Below are 21,364 nucleotides of genomic sequence, written 5' to 3'. Positions count from 1 at the left end.
GTCCATCTGGCTGTTTCGAGCTGAAAACATCCTAATTTAAGGCTCTGTTCACCCAGGTCGTCGTCAGAGAACAGAGAAGTTTCAGAAGAAGTCGGCATGAGGAGTTTATGCGGACATTCCACTGTTAAGGAGATTTTGTAATGAAAGAACGTGCGGGCAAATTCGCCGAGTCGGTTCCGTGACGACGACGCAAATCCGTCTACGCCACGACAGGAAAAACACCTCTGTGTTGAAAACCATTTGTAAAATTCAGGCGGCTTTTGATGGCTTTCAACAAGTGAGTATCTGAGAAATTGTTTAACAGCTGGGCATGTTTCAACTTGTCCGTTAAGGTTTCCAATGGAGGTGTTTTTCCTGTCGCAACCCCCCGCGGTTGGGCCCGACATGCGAATCTGCCCACACGTTCTTTCATTACAAAATCTCCTTTAACAGTGGAATGTCCGCATAAACTCCTCATGCCGACCTCTTCTGAAACTTCTCTGTTCTCTGACGACGACCTGGGTGAACAGAGCCTGAAATGTGGAAGTTTTCAGCTTGAAACAGCGAGACGACGACGCCTCGGAGCGCAGATCGCCATCAGGCGCCATGGGCCGTCCTTAAAGCGACACTTACAGACCAAAATCTCTCATCAGCCGTTAAAATTTTTACCGAAAACCAGCTGAATTTATCGAATGGTGTCCACTCAGTTGTGCCTTACAGTTTTTGAAAAAATTTTGATCAAACAAAGCAGTAGTCTCTGAGCCATTCCTAAACAATGAAAAAATCGACAAGAGGGTGGGCCACTCCTCACTCAAAGACTGCCCACAGGCGAATGACGTAACCGACAGGCGTGAAAAAACTCTTGCATGCCCACGAGGGTTCAAGCATGTCTGATGTAATCACACGTGATTCAAATCCATATGGTTTTTGAAAAAATAATAAGGTCGGATACTTTTCTAATAGACCTCGTATATTACTATACTATATACTATACACTACTACTATACTACTATACTATACTATATTATATATATATATATATATATATATATATATATATATATATATATATATATATATATATATATATATTATATATATATATTACATATTATATTTCAGACATGATATATATTACTCTGGAACAAACTGGACAAACAGTGTTGTCAAGGACAATAACTAGGACGTTAACACAAACTTCACTTTCCCCCATGTTGTCCTTTGACCTCCACATGAGAGATATTACGAGGACTTCTTTTTTCCACCTGCAAAATATAGCAAAGATTAATCCCATCCTGTCTATGGCTGATGCTGAGACCCTGATTCATGCGTTTGTCTCTTCTAGATTGGACTACTGCAATGTTCTATTTTCTGGTTTACTGCAGACCAGCATGATCTCCCTGCATCAATAAAACAGTCCATAAGTGCGTGTTAAGTCCAGACTTAAGATGCACTTATTTTCCCTTTTGTATGGCTAGCATACTGGCATAGTATGTTACTATGCTTTCTACCCTTTTAATTCATTTTATTAGTAAACGGAGTGTGCCGCAGCCTCAATTTTATCTAAATTCTGGGTCTTTTAGTGAAGTTTAGGGCTCGTGGCCGGCGATCACCTTAGTATTTCTTCTGTTTTTCTTCTTGTTTAATGCTGACAAAGTATACTGTATTTGTTGTCTTTCTGATGTCTGATTCTGTTTTTTCTCTCTGTTTAAGGTGCAGCTCCATCCAGAGATGGGTGTGGTGTCTGTTCTGGAAACCGTGCTGTGCACCAGCAACATTTCCTGTATGTTCATTTGGTGAATTGTTCTGTAATTTGTGTTTGTAGCATGGCCCAAGCAGAGGGTCACCCCTTTGAGTCTGGTCTGCTTGAGGTTTCTTCCTCAGAGGGAGTTTTTCCTTACCACTGCTGCTCTGGGGGTTAGTAAGGTTAGACCTTACTTGTGTTAAGCACTTTGAGGCAACTCTGTTGTGATTTGGTGCTTTATAAATGAAAATAAATTGAAATTGACACCACTTTTTCCAGAATTTTAGACCAAAATGATATCGGCCGATAGTTTTTCAATACACTAGGGTCAAGATTAGATTTCTTAAGTAATGGTTTAATCACTGCAGATTTGAAACATTTAGGAATAGATCCAGAAGTTAATGAGATATTAATCATTTCCAGCACAGTCGGCCCAAGAGTCGGCCACAGGTCCTTAAACAGTTTTGTTGGTATGGGATCAATTAAGCAGGTTGTGCTTTTTGTAGATGTTACGAGTTTCGCTAGCACGCCTAGTGAGATACTATCAAATTTTGTAAAGCTAAGTAATACCTCAGTAATGGCGCCCACCTCAATAGCAGGGTGTAGTGGCTGGGTTAAGGCATGCCGGGATATGTTTAATCTAATGTCTTCTATTTCCTTCTCAAAGTAATCCAGGAAATCTTGTGCTGTAAAAGGAGAGCAAACTACAGGTGGTTGTCCATGAATAAGTGTTGCCACCGTGTCGAACAAGAACTTTGAGTTATGCTTGTTTTTGTTGATCAAATCAGAGTAATAAGTCCGCTTTGAAGCCAGTAATGCATGCTTATACTCTACGATAGCATCACGCCACGCAAGGTGGAATACTTCTAATTTTGAACTACACCATTTCCATTCTAGACCTCTAGCCTTATGCTTGAGGTCATGCAAGTAATCATTGAACCAAGGTGACTGTGTTTTGGGGGGATGTGGTTTTAATAATGGTGGTGTGTCCGTCGGTTTTTGTCATGGCGTGATTTACGACAATGTATAAGATTGAATCACAGGCTCATGTTTCTTTGACTCCTCCAGATCCTGTCTGATTAAAAAAGTGAAACAAAAAAGCAGCGTTAATCACTGCAAACATTTACAATGTGGGTGTCACTCAAGTATTTGATAGAAGGCATCAGTGACTATTTATGTCAGATGAACTTTAATGGATCTCAAAGGGAATAATTAACCGCGTATTGTCATGACTAGTTTGCATGTCCAAATGCCAGAGAGTCCTCCCAGCTATTTAATAAAAAAATTCCTCAATAGAATCACGATTCATCATGCTGCAAACAATCCTGTTATTATCCTCGACAGGTAAGAAGACTAACAACTCTGATCCCTCCCATCCTTCAGTGACGAGTTCAAAACCCAACACGGTGTTCATGTTCCTGGTTTCTGCAGGTCTACAACCAACATCATCCTCCCTGAAGCTGCACTCTGGAGAGAATCAGTCCAGAGTTTTTAACATCACATGCCCAGCAGGAAAGCCCAGCATTTGCCAACGGAGTGCAAAGTTGTTGACCGCTGACCAGCGCTGAGGTCCGCCAGACGCCCGCAGGAGCTAAGTCAACCTCAGTCGGACAACGCCAGTGTTCGTTGTGGTCTTGGAAAAATTTTCAATGTCAGCAAGAGTTGAGCTCTGCTACGTCAAATCCGCTAGTATAACGTTAATGCTCCGTTTGCTTCTGCCGGCCTACGTCAGTCTTCCCAGGCTGCTTCCTCTGGATCCTTTGGACATTAATAAATATGTAGAAATATGAAGGATTATGTAAAACCTGTCTTGACAAAGCACTGGTAGCAAGTGAGGCAATTGTAGAGTTACGCTGAGTATGTAGGCTACATCACATCAGCTCCGCTACTGCTCTGTGGAATGCTCTACCTATGCAACCGCCCTCTGACAGCGAAAGTTGAATGAAGTCCAATAGTAAAACAGTGGACGTCGCCAAATGGCGCCCTCTGCTGAGCTACGTCGACATAAGTTGAAGACAGGAAATTTGGACTCCTGGAACAAGCCTTCTCCAGTGTTTCACAGATATTTTTGAGAATCTGCTACCTCAGCCACTTCATATCATAGTGTGAACAGACCCAAACCCAAACCTCAAACCTCATTAGTATTCTGTGCAAATTTTGTAAATTGTAAAAATCTTTTCCATGTTTCTGGCTCCGCCTCTTTATACAGATCAATTCTATAATGTCATCAGCAGTGCTACTTCTCGCCTAACAGTTTTGTAATGAATTCTGAAGTCCACTTAATGATAAAATCTCCTGTTTTGTTAGATTAACAGGTTTTTTTTATTATTATTTTGGCTCCACCCCTTCATTTGGAAGTGCTTTAACATTTAGAAAAAACTGTTGTACTCACACATAATCACCTCATAATCCTTCAAAGAAAACAAAAACCCATTCATGAAATACTGTAAGTTGAAGACAGGGAAATTGGACTCCTGGAACAAGCCTTCTCCAGTGTTTCACAGATATTTTTGAGAATCTGCTACCTCAGCCACTTCATATTATAGTGTGAACAGACCCAAACCTAAACCTCAAACCTCGTTAGTATTCTGTGCATATTTTGTGTGTAAGACCCTTCGGCTGCTCCCTTGTTTACACTCAGGGTCGCCACAGCAAATCCGAGGTGGATCTGCATGTTGAACTGGCACAGGTTTTACGCCGGATGCCCTTCCTGACGTAACCTCAGATTACATGGACAAATGTGGCAGGGGTGGGATTTGAACAGCGAACCTGCCGCACCGAAACCAAGTGCACTAACCACTTGACCACCACTCCTGCCATTCTGTGCAAATTTTGTAAACTGTAAAAATCTTTCCCATGTTTCTGGCTCCGCCTCTTTATACAGATCAATTCTATAATGTCATCAGCAGTGATACTTCACGCCTAACAGTTTTGTAATGAATTCTGAAGTCCACTCAATGATAAAATCTCCTGTTTTGTTAGATTAACAGTTTTTTTTTTTTTTATTATTTTGTCTCCACCCCTTCATTTGGAAGTGCTTTAACATTTAGAAAAAAACTCACCCACCCACCCTCATAATCCTTCAAAGAAAACAAAAACCCATTCATGAAATATACGAGGTCTGTTAGAAAAGTATCCGACCTTTTTATTTTTTTCAAAAACCATATGGATTTGAATCACGTGTGATTGCATCAGCCAAGCTTGAACCTTCGTGCGCATGTGTGAGTTTTTTCACTCCTGTCGGTTGCATCATTCGCCTGTGAGCAGGCTTTGTGTGAGCACTGGTCCACCCCTCTTGTCGTTTTTTTATTGCGAATAAATGTCTGAACGATTTGGAGCTTTGCTGCATCAATTTTTTTCCAGAAACTGTGAGAGACCTCCAGGTGGACACCGTTCGGAAAATTAATATGGCTTTCAGGGACGATTTTATGGGGATTATACAGATTAAGGAGTGATCCAGACGGTTTAAAGACCGCCCACAACTGCTGAGAGCACGCCGCGCTCCGAGCGCCGATCGACAGGCTCAAACCCCGCTGAAACAACCAGATCATTTCCAACGTGAAGGCTTTGTTAATCCGGGACGTCGTCTGACTTTCACAAAAAGGCAGAAGGCGTGGAAATCAGCACGTTTTCGGCACATTCCACTGTTACAGGATTTTTTTTCATGGAAAGAAAAGCGGAGGGACGTGCCACGGAGCCATTCATTGCGCGGCACAAAACCACCTCCGTGTTGGTCTCACAGGACGGCTTTCAGGTGGATTTCAGATGGCTGTCGGTTGGTTTTCAGTCGTGTGATTATCCGAGAAATTGATCATGAGCTGGACATGCCCCAACATGTCCTGTGAGGCTTCATCACGGCGTTGCTTTGCGCCATGCGGCTCCACCACGAAGCGCGGAATTCCGCTCCTCTTTCCATGACAAAAACTCCTGTAACAGTGGAATGTGCCGATCATTTCTAAACTGGACGCTGTCTTGATCCGGTATGTCGTCTGACTAGCACAGGAATTGTGATAAGATGTGGACATCAGCACTTTTTCGGCACATTGAGACAGACGTGTGGAGGAGTTCCGCGCGTCACGGTGGAGCCGGATGGCACAAAGCAACACTGTGATGAAGCCTCACAGGACATGTTCTGGCATGTCCAGCTCATGCTCAATTTCTCGGATAATCACACGACTGAAAAGCAACCGACAGCCGTCTGAAATCCACCTGAAAGCCGTCCTGTGAGACCAACACGGAGGTGGTTTTGTGCCGCGTCATGAACGGCTCCGTGGCGTGTCCCTCCACTTTTCTTTCCATGAAAAAAAACTCCTGTAACCATGGAATGTGCCGAAAAAGTGCTGATGTCCACGCCTTCTGCCTTTTTGTGAAAGTCAGACGACGTCCCGGATTAACAAAGCCTTCACATTGGAAATGATCTGGTTGTTTCAGCGGGGTTTGAGCCTGTCGATCGGCACTCAGAGCGCGGCGCCCTCTCAGCAGTTGTGGGCGGTCTTTAAACCGTCTGGATCACTCCTTAATCTGTGTAATCCCCATAAAATCGTCCCTGAAAGCCATATTAAATTTCCGAACGGTGTCCACCTGGAGGTCTCTCACAGTTTCTGGAAAAAAATTGATGCAGCAAATCTCCAAATCGTTCAGACATTTATTCGCAATAAAAAAACGAAGAGAGGGTGGACCAGTGCTCACACAAAGCCTGCTCACAGGCGAATGACGCAACCGACAGGCATGAAAAAACTCACGCATGCGCACGAAGGTTCAAGCTTAGCTGATGCAATCACACATGATTCAAATCCATATGGTTTTTGAAAAAAATAAAAAGGTCGGATACTTTTCTAACAGACCTTGTGTGTATATATATATATATATATATATATATATGAATAGTTGCTGCATCGTTGCAAATAGAGAAACAAACAGATTCTGACACTTCCAAAACTGCTCAGTCACTGTGGACCAATGTGTTCTTTTTACTTTGTGAAATTATTCGTTTTCACAAGGAAATGTGAGGCATCATTGTAAACCACTCTGAGCATCTCCTGGACGGAGAAGCGCGATGAACAAGTGTGCACGTCTATTTGTGGAGCTCCTCAAATATTTGATTTTTGCAAGCGACTGACATCTGATTCTTCTGCAGCAATAAAATGTCTCAGCAGTTAAACGTCTCTACGGCTGTGGCACAAGAATCATTTTCATCTCTATCAAATGAATCACAAGCGTGACTGAAAAAAACAAAAACAAACACCAAAAGGTTCCTGGATAGGTTTTTGGGCATTTTTTTTTTTCCACGCAGGAGGAAGAGGGGGTGGGGACGAGGAGGAGGAGGGAGGGGCCATCTTATCTGATCCAGACCACTTTGTGCAGACACCTGTGTTATCCAGGACGATATATTACCTCCTAAGTATCCGTGAAGCCGCTGAGAGTCGTAGCTGGAGGTCATTAGAGCTGTCAGTCAGCTGCAGGCCGGAACCAGGACAGCCGGGAAGAGCTTTTATTTATGGAGAGCTGAAACAAGGAGGAGGACAGTGAAGGTGATCAGACAGGAAAAAGGAGAAAGACAGAGTGTAACCAGCTGATAAATTACAAAAACACACTTTCCACCTGAATATCAATGTGCTCGTCTCTTCACCGTATCAACCTCCAAAGTTCATCTTGTCTTCATATACAGTGAGGAAAATAAGTATTTGAACACCCTGCGATTTTGCAAGTTCTCCCACTTAGAAATCATGGAGGGGTCTAAAATTTTCTTCTAAGGTGTATGTCCACTGTGAGAGACATAATCTAAAAAAAAAAAAAAAATTCCGGAAATCACAATGTATGATTTTTTAATAATTTATTTGTATGTTACTGCTGCAAATAAGTATTTGAACACCTGTGAAAATCAATGTTAATATTTGGTACAGTAGCCTTTGTTTGCAATTACACAGGTCAAACGTTTCCTGTAGTTTTTCACAAAGTTTGCACACACTGCAGCAGGGATTTTGGTCCACTCCTCCATACAGATCTTTTCTAGATCTTTCAGGTTTGGAGTCTCAGCTCCCTCCAAAGATTTTCTATTGAGTTCAGGTCTGGAGACTGGCCAGGCCACTCCAGGACCTTGAAATGCTTCTTACAGAGCCCCTCCTTAGTTGCCCTGGCTGTGTGTTTGGGGTCATTGTCATGCTGGAAGACCCTGCCATGACCCATCTTCAATGCTCTTACTGAGGGAAGGAGGTTGTTTGCCAAAATCTCGCAATACATGACCCCATCCATCCTCCCTTCAATACGGTGCAGTCGTCCTGCCCCCTTTGCAGAAGAGCACTCCTAGAGTATGTTGTTTCCACACCCATGCTTCACAGTTGGGATGGTTTTCTTGGGGTTGTTCTCATCCTCGAAACATGGTAAGTGGAGTTGATTCCAAAAAGCTCTATTCTGGTCTCATCTGACCAAATGACCTTCTCCCATGCCTCCTCTGGATCATCCAGATGGTCACTGGTGAACTTCAAACGGGCCTGGACATGTGCTGGCTTGGGCAGGGGGACCTTGCTGCCCTACAGGATTTTAAACCATGACAGCATCATGTGTTGCTAATGTAATCTTTGTGACTGTGGTCCCAGCTCTCTTCAGGTCATTGACCAGGTCCTCCTGTGTAGTTCTGAGCTTTCTCAGAATCATTCTTACCCCACAAAGTGAGTTCTTGCATGGAATCCCAGACCGAGGGAGATTGACAGTCATCTTGTGTTTCTTCCACTTTCTAATAAAAATCATTAACAGTTGTTGTCTTCTACCAAGCTGCTTGCCTGTTGTCCTGTAGTCCATCCCAGCCTTGTGCAGGTCTACAGTTTTGTCCCTGGTGTACTTAGACAGCTTCTTGGCTATGGTGGACAGGTTGGAGTGTGATTGATTGAGTGTGTGAACAGGTGTCTTTTATACAGGTAACAAGTTCAAACAGGTGCAATTAATACAGGTAAAGAGTGCAGAATAAGAAGGCTTCTTAAAGAAAAACTAACAGGTCTGTGTGAGCCAGAATTCTTGCTGGTTGGTAGGTGTTCAAATACTTATTTACAGCAGTAACATACAAATAAATTATTTTAAAAAATCATACATTGTGATTTCCGGATTTTTTTTTTAGATTATGTCTCTCACAGTGGACATGCACCTCAGATGAAAATTTCAGACCCCTCCATGATTTCTAAGTGGAAGAACTTGCAAAACCGCAGTGTTCAAATACTTATTTTCCGCACTGTATCTTCTAATAATATAGTTCCTGAGGCCTACGAAGGCTCACAATTGTGTCCTGATGGACATGTGACATGGCTAAATATGTCAAATAAATACAAAAAAACTTGGAGTAATAATAAACTGCGCATATTTTTCCTCTAAACTGTTTTGGAACTAAATGGACAATTTTGTGGCAAAAACTTTGGAAACTGGTTGTTGCCATTGCTCAACAAAAGCTGATATATCAACACCAAACCCTCAATCAGTGTGTGTGGGTTACAGTCAAGGACTTTAAAATTCAAAGCCCTCCCAGATGTGATGATATTAGGAAGTGAAAGAGCAACATTTTATCCCAGAAGCCGCCTTTTATTGAGTTGTAATTAAGATCGTAGCATTAGAAAACTCTGTCCTTTGGCTGTTTTTGTTCCAGACAAGCAAAAGTTTCCTTTGATAGTCATATGCAGCAAATAGGACTTACAAGACACCAAGTCAGTCTCAGAGCTGTTCCAGTTTTAAAAGTTTAAACACTTGGCCGATAGAAAACGATGGCGCTGGAAGGAATGACCACATTCATTAAAAAAAAAATAAACAAACAAACAAACAAACAAAAAACCGTATGAACAAGTTTCCTCTTCTTCTACATCACTGGAGTGTCCATCATCAGGCAGAAAATGATTCTTCTGATGGTTATACCTGTTGGATTCTTGTGTCAAACATCTTCATTGTTTGGATTTTGTTCATCACTGAGTTTAGTCCCAGTTAAGCTTTTTTCCGTGGTTTGATCTTTGTATTGATCAGTTTTTCTGTCCATATTTGACTGATTCAAAGCAGCAAATATGATTATTGTTGGGATTTTGTCCCTCCACTGAGCTTTTCCATCATTTGTTTCAATCTTCTACATGATCTTGTCCATGTTAACCGCCACCTTTTTGTTTGGTCTCAGCAATGATCTTCTCTGTCTTGTCTATCTTTTGGTTCAGTCCCAGCATTGACCTTGTCCATCTCTTGGTTCAGTCCCAGCACTGACCTTGTCCATCTTTTGGTTCAGTCCCAGCATATATCTTGCTAGTATTTAACTAAGCATATAGACTAAGTTAACTAACTAAACCTAGTTTGCATCAATTAAGCAGAAGCTCAGGGGGGCCACGCATTCAATGTTGTGGCTCCGAAATTATGGAAAGAGCAAATTAGACAGGCCTCATCTCTGTCTGTCCTTAAATGTCTCCTCCTTCACCTTTGACACTCATTAAAGACGTTAACTTCATTTATTTGATTTTATTTTAGTGCCTTTGGCTGTTATTTTTATTTATGTTTTATGTCTTTTAACTATTTTATTTGTATTTTACAAATTTTATGTGTTATGTGAACTGTTGAGTTTTTAATTTATGATGTTTATTTATTTATTCTTCTGTACAACACTTTGGTCCATTGTAGTTGTTTTAAAGCGTTTTACAAATAAAGTTGGTTGGTTGGTATTTTAGTTCAATCCTGGCATCGACCTGGTTGAGCTTTAGGTTCAGTCTCAGCATGGATCTTGTCCAGCTTTTGGTTCAGTCCCGGTATTGATCTTGGCCATCTCTTGGTTCAGTCCCGGTATTGATCTTGTCCATCTTTTGGTTCAGTCCCAGCATTGACCTTGTCCAGCTTTTGGTTCAGTCCCAGCATTGATCTTGTCCATCTCTTGGTTCAGTCCCAACATTGATCTTGTCCATCTCTTGGTTCAATCCCGGCATTGATTGTAATCATCCTTTTGTTCGATCTCAGCATTGATCTCGTCCAGCTTTTGGTTCAGTCCCAGTATTGATCTTGTCCATCTCTTGGTTCAGTCCCGGCACTGACCTTGTGTTGTGTGGGCCGCTGAAGAGGAGGTACTGCTGGCCCACCACCACCAGAGGGCACCCTGCCTGGAGTGCGGGCTCCAGGCACCAGAGGGCGCTGCCGCCTCACAGGAGCAGCCGGGGTGACAGCTGACACTCATCACCTGTGACAGCTGTCACCACTCATCTGATCTGCATCGGTATATCAGCAAGACGTCATCTCCACCTCTTTGCCGAGATATCGTTCTACCTGAAAGGTAATATCCTCAGCCTGACTGCTTGATAGAAAGCCCTTTTTGTGATTTTTGTGAGTGATAACAGACTTTTTCTCCAACGAGAGGTGGAGGTAGCTTCCCTGCCGTGCAGATTGCTGGGTGCAGACGCACCCACGTTTAATTGTGTTTTGTTCCTCGCCAGCAGTACCAGGTCCGACACGCGGAGGCAGTGGCCACCTGGGAGTTCAGGACTTGGCGGCTCCAGTATTCCCGGGGTCTGGTGGCGGAGGAAATCGTGTGGTTCCGGTTCTGCTTTGGACAGGCATCTCCTATCTTCGAGCCTGCCCACACGACACCTTGTAATTTGACCTCTGATCTATTGTGTAATCTGTTGTGTTTGTTGTGCACGTTCGCAACAGTAAAGTGTTGTTATTTGACCTATTCCATTGTCCGTTCATTTGCGCCCCCTGTTGTGGGTCCGTGTACTTACACTTTCCCAACAGGATATCTCGGCCAACGTCATGGATCCCGAGGGGCGTCAACCGGCTGTTGAACGGCCAATGGAAGAACAGGGTGCACAGGCGCCCGCAGGAGGAATGAGCGGTGAGTTGCAGCGGATCCTCACCGTTTTCACGGCTCGGTTGGATTTAATGACCGAGCAGAACGTCCTCCTTAACCGCAGGGTGGAGGCTCTCGCCGCGCAGGTGGAGGCGCGCCCTCAGGGCGCTGCTGCGGCTCTCCCTCCTGTCGACCCTGTGCGTAACAGTGACGTTCCACTGGTCGTTCAACGACCCCTCCCACCTTCCCCTGAAGCATACATAAGCCCTCCAGAGCCGTACGGAGATTGTGTGGAGACGTGCGCGGACTTCCTTATGCAGTGTTCACTCGTCTTCGCACAACGTCCTGTCATGTACGCGACTGATTCTAGCAAGATAGCTTATGTAATTAATCTGCTTCGCGGCAAGGCACGCGCTTGGGCTACAGTGCTTTGGGAGCAAAATTCACGGCTCCTTCTGACATATGATGGGTTTGTGAGGGAGTTCAGAACAGTGTTCGATCACCCAAATAGAGGAGAGACCGCTTCAGCCGTGCTGCTGTCAATGAGACAGGGGCGCCGGAGCGCAGCTGCTTATGCAGTCGACTTCCGCATCGCGGCTGCGAGGTCCGGCTGGAATAGCACTGCCCTCCGCGCCGCCTTCGTAAACGGACTGTCGTTGGTCCTAAAGGAGCTCCTGGTGGCTAAGGACGAACCGCGGGATTTAGACGGGCTTATTGATCTCGTTATACGATTAGACAATCGGTTAGAGGAACGCCGTCGGGAGCGAGGCGAAGGACGTGACCTGATACGCGCCGCCCCTCTCCCTTCCGGGTTCGAAAAGGGGCCGCCCTCCCCACGCTCCACAGCCACAGCGCTTTGTGGGGCAACAGCTCCCCCTGTTGACGTTGTTAGGGAGACGCACAGGGCCAAAATGGGAAGGCTGATCCGTGGAGAGTGTTTTCTCTGCAGCTCAACAGAGCACACACAGAGAGACTGCCCCAAACGGCCAAAACGTCAACACTCGCCCTTAGAGACTGGGCTAAGGGGGGGTCAAGACATTCAAGTGAGACACACACAAATTGCCACACAACTCCCAGTCACAATCCTGAGCGGGGATTTAACCCTTCAAGCCCGAGCACTGGTGGACACGGGGTCAGAAGGGAATCTGCTAGACAGCAGATGGGCAAAGGAGGTAGGGCTCCCTCTGGTGGCGCTTCCTACGCCATTGCAGGTGCGGGCACTAGATGGCACCCTCCTCCCTTTACTCACACACAAGACACCACCAGTAACTCTGGTGGTGTCTGGAAACCACCGGGAGGAGATTGAGTTTTTTTGTAACTCCTGCCACCTCCCGCGTGATTTTGGGCATCCCATGGATGTTAAAGCACAATCCCCGGATCGATTGGCCGTCTGGGGTGGTGGTTCAGTGGAGCGAAACCTGCCATCGGGTGTGTTTAGGATCCTCGGTTCCTCCCGGTTCCCAGGCTAAGGAGGAGGTCAAAGTCCCGCCCAATCTGACGGCAGTGCCAGTTGAGTACCACAATCTTGCTGACGTCTTCAGCAAGGATCTGGCACTCACCCTTCCCCCGCACCGTCCGTACGATTGTGCCATTGATTTGGTTCCAGGCACTGAGTTCCCGTCCAGCAGGCTGTACAACCTCTCACGACCTGAGTGCGAATCAATGGAGACCTACATCCGGGACTCATTAGCTGCCGGGCTGATCCGGAACTCCACCTCCCCGATGGGGGCAGGTTTCTTTTTTGTGGGCAAGAAAGATGGCGGACTTCGTCCATGTATTGATTACAGGGGGCTGAATGAGATTACGGTTCGCAACCGATACCCGTTGCCATTATTAGATTCCGTGTTCACCCCCCTGCATGGAGCCAAAATCTTTACTAAACTGGATCTTAGAAATGCGTATCACCTGGTTCGGATCCGGAAGGGAGACGAATGGAAGACGGCATTCAACACCCCATTAGGTCACTTTGAGTACCTGGTCATGCCGTTCGGCCTCACAAACGCCCCCGCGACGTTCCAAGCATTAGTTAATGATGTCTTGCGGGATTTCCTGCACCGATTCGTCTTCGTATATCTAGACGATATACTCATCTTTTCTCCGGATCCTGAGACTCATGTCCGGCATGTACGTCAGGTCCTGCAGCGGTTGTTGGAGAACCGGCTGTTTGTGAAGGGCGAGAAGTGTGAGTTCCACCGCACCTCTTTGTCCTTCCTGGGGTTTATCATCTCCCCCAACTCCGTCGCTCCTGATCCGGCCAAGGTTGCGGCGGTGAGAGACTGGCCCCAACCCACTAGCCGTAGGAAGCTGCAACAGTTCCTCGGCTTTGCTAATTTCTACAGGAGGTTCATTAAGGGCTACAGTCAGGTAGTTAGCCCCCTGACAGCCCTGACCTCACCAAAAGTTCCCTTCACCTGGTCGGATCGTTGCGATGCCGCGTTCAAGGAGTTGAAACGGCGCTTCTCGTCTGCACCCGTTCTGGTGCAGCCCGATCCTAGTCGCCAGTTAGTGGTTGAAGTGGACGCCTCGGACTCAGGGATAGGAGCTGTGCTTTCCCAGAGCGGGAAGACCGATAAGGTCCTTCACCCGTGTGCCTATTTTTCCCGCAGGTTGACCCCGGCCGAACGGAACTATGACGTCGGCAATCGAGAACTCCTTGCGGTGAAAGAGGCTCTTGAAGAGTGGAGACATCTGTTGGAGGGAACGTCCATGCCATTCACGGTTTTCACTGACCACCGGAACCTGGAGTATATCAGGACCGCCAAGCGGCTGAATCCCAGGCAAGCCCGCTGGTCACTGTTCTTCGGACGTTTTGACTTCCGGATCACCTACCGTCCCGGGACCAAGAACCAGAGATCGGATGCCTTGTCCCGGGTACATGAAGATGAAGTCAAAACGGAGTTGTCGGATCCACCGGAACCCATCATCCCGGAGTCCACTATCGTGGCCACCCTCACCTGGGACGTAGAGAGAACCGTCCGGGAGGCCCTGGCACGAAGCCCGGACCCCGGAACTGGGCCGAAGAACAGACTTTACGTCCCACCAGAAGCTAGGGCTGCAGTCCTGGACTTCTGTCACGGCTCTAAGCTCTCCTGTCATCCAGGGGTGCGAAGAACCGTGGCAGTTGTCCGGCAGCGCTTCTGGTGGGCGTCCCTAGAGGCAGACGTCCGGGATTATATCCAGGCCTGCACCACCTGCGCCAGGGGCAAGGCTGACCATCGTAGGGCTTCGGGTCTGCTCCAGCCGCTGCCCGTGCCCCATCGCCCCTGGTCCCACATCGGCCTGGATTTTGTCACGGGTCTCCCGCCGTCCCAGGGCAACACCACCATCTTCACGATAGTGGACCGATTCTCCAAGGCGGCCCACTTCGTGGCCCTCCCGAAGCTCCCGACGGCCCAGGAGACAGCGGACCTCCTGGTTCACCACGTCGTCCGGCTGCATGGGATCCCAACAGACATTGTCTCAGATCGCGGTCCCCAGTTCTCCTCGCACGTCTGGAGGAGCTTCTGCCGGGAACTGGGGGCCACGGTGAGTCTCTCATCCGGGTACCATCCCCAGACCAACGGGCAAGCAGAACGGGCCAATCAGGAGATGGAGCAGGCCCTGCGTTGCGTGACAGCCGCGCACCCGGCGGCCTGGAGTACCCATCTGGCCTGGATCGAGTATGCCCATAACAGCCAGGTGTCGTCAGCCACCGGCCTCTCCCCTTTCGAGGTATGTCTGGGGTACCAACCGCCTTTGTTTCCAGTGGTTGAGGGAGAGGTCGGTGTGCCCTCGGTCCAGGCCCACCTACGGAAGTGCCGTCGGGTGTGGCGTGCCGCCCGTTCTGCCTTGCTGAGGGCCCGGATGAGGTCAAAGGCCCATGCAGACCGTCGGCGGACCCCGGCCCCTGCGTATCGGCCAGGGCAGGAGGTGTGGTTGTCGACAAAGGACATCCCCCTCAAAGTGGACTCCCCCAAGTTACAGGACCGTTACATCGGTCCCTTCAAAATCCAGAAGGTCATCAGTCCAGCCGCAGTGAGGCTTCAGCTGCCGGCCTCACTGCGGATCCATCCTGTATTTCACGTGTCCCGAATCAAACCACATCACACCTCACCCCTCTGTACTCCGGGTCCGGCACCGCCTCCTGCCCGGATCATCGATGGCGAGCCGGCTTGGACTGTGCGCCGGCTTTTGGATGTCCGTAGGATGGGCCGGGGCTTCCAGTATTTGGTGGACTGGGAGGGGTACGGACCTGAAGAACGCTCCTGGGTGAAGAGGAGCTTCATTCTGGACCCGGCCCTCCTGGCCGATTTCTACCGCCGCCAGCTGGACAAGCCTGGTCGGGCGCCAGGAGGCGCCCGTTGAGGGGGGGGTCCTGTTGTGTGGGCCGCTGAAGAGGAGGTACTGCTGGCCCACCACCACCAGAGGGCACCCTGCCTGGAGTGCGGGCTCCAGGCACCAGAGGGCGCTGCCGCCTCACAGGAGCAGCCGGGGTGACAGCTGACACTCATCACCTGTGACAGCTGTCACCACTCATCTGATCTGCATCGGTATATCAGCAAGACGTCATCTCCACCTCTTTGCCGAGATATCATTCTACCTGAAAGGTAATATCCTCAGCCTGACTGCTTGATAGAAAGCCCTTTTTGTGATTTTTGTGAGTGATAACAGACTTTTTCTCCAACGAGAGGTGGAGGTAGCTTCCCTGCCGTGCAGATTGCTGGGTGCAGACGCACCCACGTTTAATTGTGTTTTTGTTCCTCGCCAGCAGTACCAGGTCCGACACGCGGAGGCAGTGGCCACCTGGGAGTTCGGGACTTGGCGGCTCCAGTATTCCCGGGGTCTGGTGGCGGAGGAAATCGTGTGGTTCCGGTTCTGCTTTGGACAGGCGTCTCCTATCTTCGAGCCTGCCCACACGACACCTTGTAATTTGACCTCTGATCTATTGTGTAATCTGTTGTGTTTGTTGTGCACGTTCGCAACAGTAAAGTGTTGTTATTTGACCTATTCCATTGTCCGTTCATTTGCGCCCCCTGTTGTGGGTCCGTGTACTTACACTTTCCCAACACCTTGTCCATCTCTTGGTTCAGTCCCGGCATTGATCTTGTCCATCTTTTGGTTCAGTCCTGGCATTGACCTTGTCCATCTCTTGGTTCAGTCCCAGCATTGACCTTGTCCATCTCTTGGTTCAGTCCCGGCATTGATCTTGTCCATCTTTTGGTTCAGTCCCAGCATTGACCTTGTCCATTTCTTGGTTCAGTCCCAGCACTGACCTTGTCCATCTCTTGGTTCAGTCCCAGCATTGATCTTGTCCATCTTTTGGTTCAGTCCCGGCATTGACCTTGTCCATATCTTGGTTCAGTCCCGGCATTGATCTTGTCCATCTTTTGTGCCAGTCCCAGCATTGACCTTGTCCATCTCTTGCTTCAGTCCCAGCATTGACCTTGTCCATCTCTTGGTTGAGTCATTGGTCTTAAAGTTCTGTCCTGTCCGTCTTTGATGTACTGGACAGGCTCACAGGTTGTTTATTTGACACCCAGAGCGTTGACAGGTGTCACACGCTGCTCAGGGGAATCTTGTGTGTGTGTCTGTTGTGTGTCCAGGTGATGCGTGTGCATGTTGCCTCGGGGCTCTTCCTGTAGCGGCATACGGTTCCATCCCCCTCAGGCCCTGGGACGTTACAGACCATAACAACTACCCAGTGAAGACAATTAGCAGCTCAACGCCTCACTGATCGCCGCTGTTTGTTTACCCAGCCGCCACGTCGGTGCTTTGTTCGCATCTTGTTAAATTGCGTGCTTTGAGGTCAACGAGAACGTCAAGATAATCGAAGATAAAGAAAATCAAAGAAAACATGTTTGCTGACACAAAGAGAAAACAGGACTATAAACAGGATTAGAGGATGTCGGTTCTGTTTTATATTGTTTTAATCACTGACAAGAGAAGCAAAAAGTCTGTAAGTAAAGAAAATAATCAGATACGTATATAACAAAATAAATAAAATGCAAACTTTCACAATCAGATTCTTCTGTATTGCAAATTATTTGCACCTTTTTATTATATAATGTCACTCTGCATTGATAGAAAAAACTATCCTCAATGAGATATGCAATTTTAAAATAAAATAAAAATTACAAAATTTTTTATGAACTATAAAGAGCTGTGAAATCCTGAGATGTGTAAACACTTCATTTAGGGATTAAAAAAAAGAAAAATCCCTTTACTGAATACAAAGCTCCCAACTTGAACATACTGGCCAGGAAACAACAAACAAACAAACAAACAACAAAATAAACAACTCAATTTTATGATTAGTGTACTGTAAAATGCCAAAAATACAAATAAAAACAATGACAACAAAATATCACTGCACACCCCATGTCACCTGCAGCAGGTACAGTAGTGTTCAGAATAATAGTAGTGCTATGTGACTAAAAAGATTAACCCAGGTTTTGAGTATATTTCTTATTGTTACATGGGAAACAAGGTACCAGTAGATTCAGTAGATTCTCACAAATCCAACAAGACCAAGCATTCATGATATGCACACTCTTAAGGCTATGAAATTGGGCTATTAGTAAAAAAAAAAAAAAAAAAAAAGTAGAAAAGGGGGTGTAGCTGGTTATTTTACAGAGATGGAGATGGATTGGTTGCCTGCCGGGGTGGTTGCCATCCAGGACCCAGGGAGGTTCCGTGGTCTGGTGCTCCCACACCCGACCTGAACAACAACTGCTATTTGGACTTTTTAAATGTCAATTTAAAAATTCTAACATGCAATGAATTTTTTTCCTTAAGTCTGCCTGATTTTATATATATATTTAAACACTTTCAGGAGTATATGGCGCCCCCTGTTGGGGAGACCTCATATAGGAATGCTTGGGATCTTGTTTCTACAGTCACTGTGGAACTTTTCTGTGCCACCATTGCCACAGACATGAAGACATCACTTGACTCCTCTCCGACTCGCTTCCTTACAGTGAGTCATCACGTCTGAGTGACGGACGGCGCTGAAATGACACCGTCACTCACCGCTTCATCAAACCGTGCCATGCGACCATCCATCACACGCTCTCTCTTTCAAAGTCTGACAGCTGGCATTAAAACACTACGAGTGTCGCACCCACAGGGAATGTGGTCCGTCCACATTTGTCTCCATGTCACAGGACATGCAGAGACAACAATTACAATCATAGCTATCAGTAGGAAGTAATGGCTTATAACTTGAACGCAATTTTGTCTTTGTTTGTTGATGTCCATCAACTTACGGATGCATTCAGAAGGGCTGTTGTAGCTAATAATCACCTACAAATAACTTGTCTCACAACTACGAATTTAATGAAGTTGCTGCTCGAATAGCAGACCGACATCACTCAACAACAGAAAACAACAGTTGGAAGGAAAATCAACAAGTTTGCTTTCAAGACAGCTACATGCTAACAAGCTAAACTAGTTTTCTTGGAGACCCACTACAGTGACAGAGCAAAGCTAGCTAGGCTGCTAGTTAGCTTTGCTCAGCTAGGTCTCAAGCTGATATTTATCAAATTTGATCAATTTTCAAGATAAAACTCTCTCTCTCTCTCTCTCTCTCTCTCTCTCTCTCTCTCTCTCTCTCTCTCTCTCTCTCTCTCTCTCTCTCTATATATATATATATATATATACAAGGTCTGTTAGAAAAGTATCGGACCTTTTTATTTTTTTCAAAAACCATATGGATTTGAATCACGTGTGATTGCATCAGACAAGCTTGAACCTTCGTGCGCATGCGTGAGTTTTTTCACTCCTGTCGGTTGCATCATTCGCCTGTGAGCAGGCTTTGTGTGAGCACTGGTCCACCCCTCTTGTCGTTTTTTTTATTGCGAATAAATGTCTGAACGATTTGGAGCTTTGCTGCATCAATTTTTTTTCCAGAAACTGTGAGAGACCTCCAGGTGGACACCGTTCGGAAAATTAATATGGCTTTCAGGGACGATTTTATGGGAATTATACAGATTAAGGAGTGTTACTGCTGCTTTAAGGACGGCCCACAACTGCTGAGAGCGCGGCGCGCTCCCAGCGCCGATCGACATGCTCAGACCCCGCTGAAACAACCAGATCATTTCCAACGTGAAGGCTTTGTTGATCCGGGACCTCATCTGACTTTCACAAAAAGGCAGAAGGCGTGGACATCAGCACTTTTTCAGCACATTCCACTGTTACAGGAGTTTTTTTCATGGAAAGAAAAGCAGAAGGACGCGCCACGGAGCTGTTCATTACGCAGGACAAAACCACCTCAGTGTTGGTCTCACAGGACGGCTTTGAGATGGCTTTCAGATGGATTCTGGTTGCTTTTCAGTCGTGTGATTATCCGATTGTGATTGTGCATGAGCTGGACATGCCCCAACATGTCCCGTGAGGCTTCATCACGCCGTTGCTTTACGCCATGTGGCTCCACCGCGACGCGCGGAACTCCTCCGCATGTCTGTCTTAATGTGCTGAAAAAGTGCTGATGTCCACGTCTTTTCACAATTCCTGTGCTAGTCAGACAACATACCGGATCAAGACAGCGTCCAGTTTAGAAATGAACGGCACATTCCACTGTTACAGGAGTTTTTGAGTTTTGCTCCTCTTTCCATGACAAAAACTCCTGTAACAGTGGAATGTGCTGTTCATTTCTAAACTGGATGCTGTCTTGATCCGGTATGTCGTCTGACTAGCACAGGAATTGTGAAAAGACCAACAAAGCCTTCATGTTGGAAGTGATCTGGTTGTATGAGCATGTGGATCGGCGCTCGGAGCGCGCCGTGCTCTCAGAAGTTGTGGGCCGTCCTTAAAGCGGCAGTAACACTCCTTAATCTGTATAATCCCCATAAAATCGTCCCTGAAAGCCATATTAATTTTCCGAATGGTGTCCACCTGGAGGTCTCTCACAGTTTCTGGAAAAAAATTGATGCAGCAAAGCTCCAAATCATTCAGAGATTTATTTGCAATAAAAATCCGATGAGAGGGGTGGACCACTGCTCACACAAAGCTTGCTCACAGGCGAATGACGCAACCGACAGGCGTGAAAAAAAATCACGCATGCGCACGAAGGTTCAAGCTTGGCTGATGCAATCACACGTGATTCAAATCCATATGGTTTTTGAACAAAATAAAAAGGTCCGATACTTTTCTAACAGACCTCGTATATATATATATATATATATATATATATATATATATATATATATATATATATATATATATATATATATATATATATATATATATAATATATATATATATCTCAAAAAAACGTAAAAGAATAATCTGAAAAAAGCCAGGTATATGGCCACCTACTGACTGTCCTGTTTCTCAGCAACAGTAACCGCAACAAGGGATTGCTTATGAAGACAGGGATGGCAGTCAGACAACAGCCAGATACCCTTCTGGTGTTTGGTAAATCTTACATTTTGGTCCAAAATAACAGAGTTTGTGAAATCTACCACAAGCTTGAGCAGTTTTGAAATTTGCACCTCACTCAAGGTCACTTTGTTGCTGAGGGCTGATCCAGGATCACATCTATTTCTGACACCACTTCCACCATCTCAAACATCAGTGGTATCGCGTGTGACTGGGGGTTAATGTTAGTTTCATGCCAAAGGTCACCAGTGGAGCACTTGACATGAATTATTAGTCTGCCTGGACCACAACTCACAAACATACTGATTGTAGAGGATCTTATTGTGTCCATTAATTAATTGAGTGATTAACACCACATTGGAGTGATGGGCCACGATCCATGGATGAACTGGATCAACAGACAGAGCCTGGCTTTGATCATTAATGCTGATTTTTAATCCTGATTCCAACTGAGGTCTGCAGTCTGGTTCAGAGCTCAGTGATCAGCGTTCAAC

This window comes from Thalassophryne amazonica, chromosome 11 (genome assembly GCF_902500255.1).
Source record: "Thalassophryne amazonica chromosome 11, fThaAma1.1, whole genome shotgun sequence".
NCBI lineage: Eukaryota > Metazoa > Chordata > Actinopteri > Batrachoidiformes > Batrachoididae > Thalassophryne > Thalassophryne amazonica.
This window is presented reverse-complemented; position numbering follows the sequence as displayed.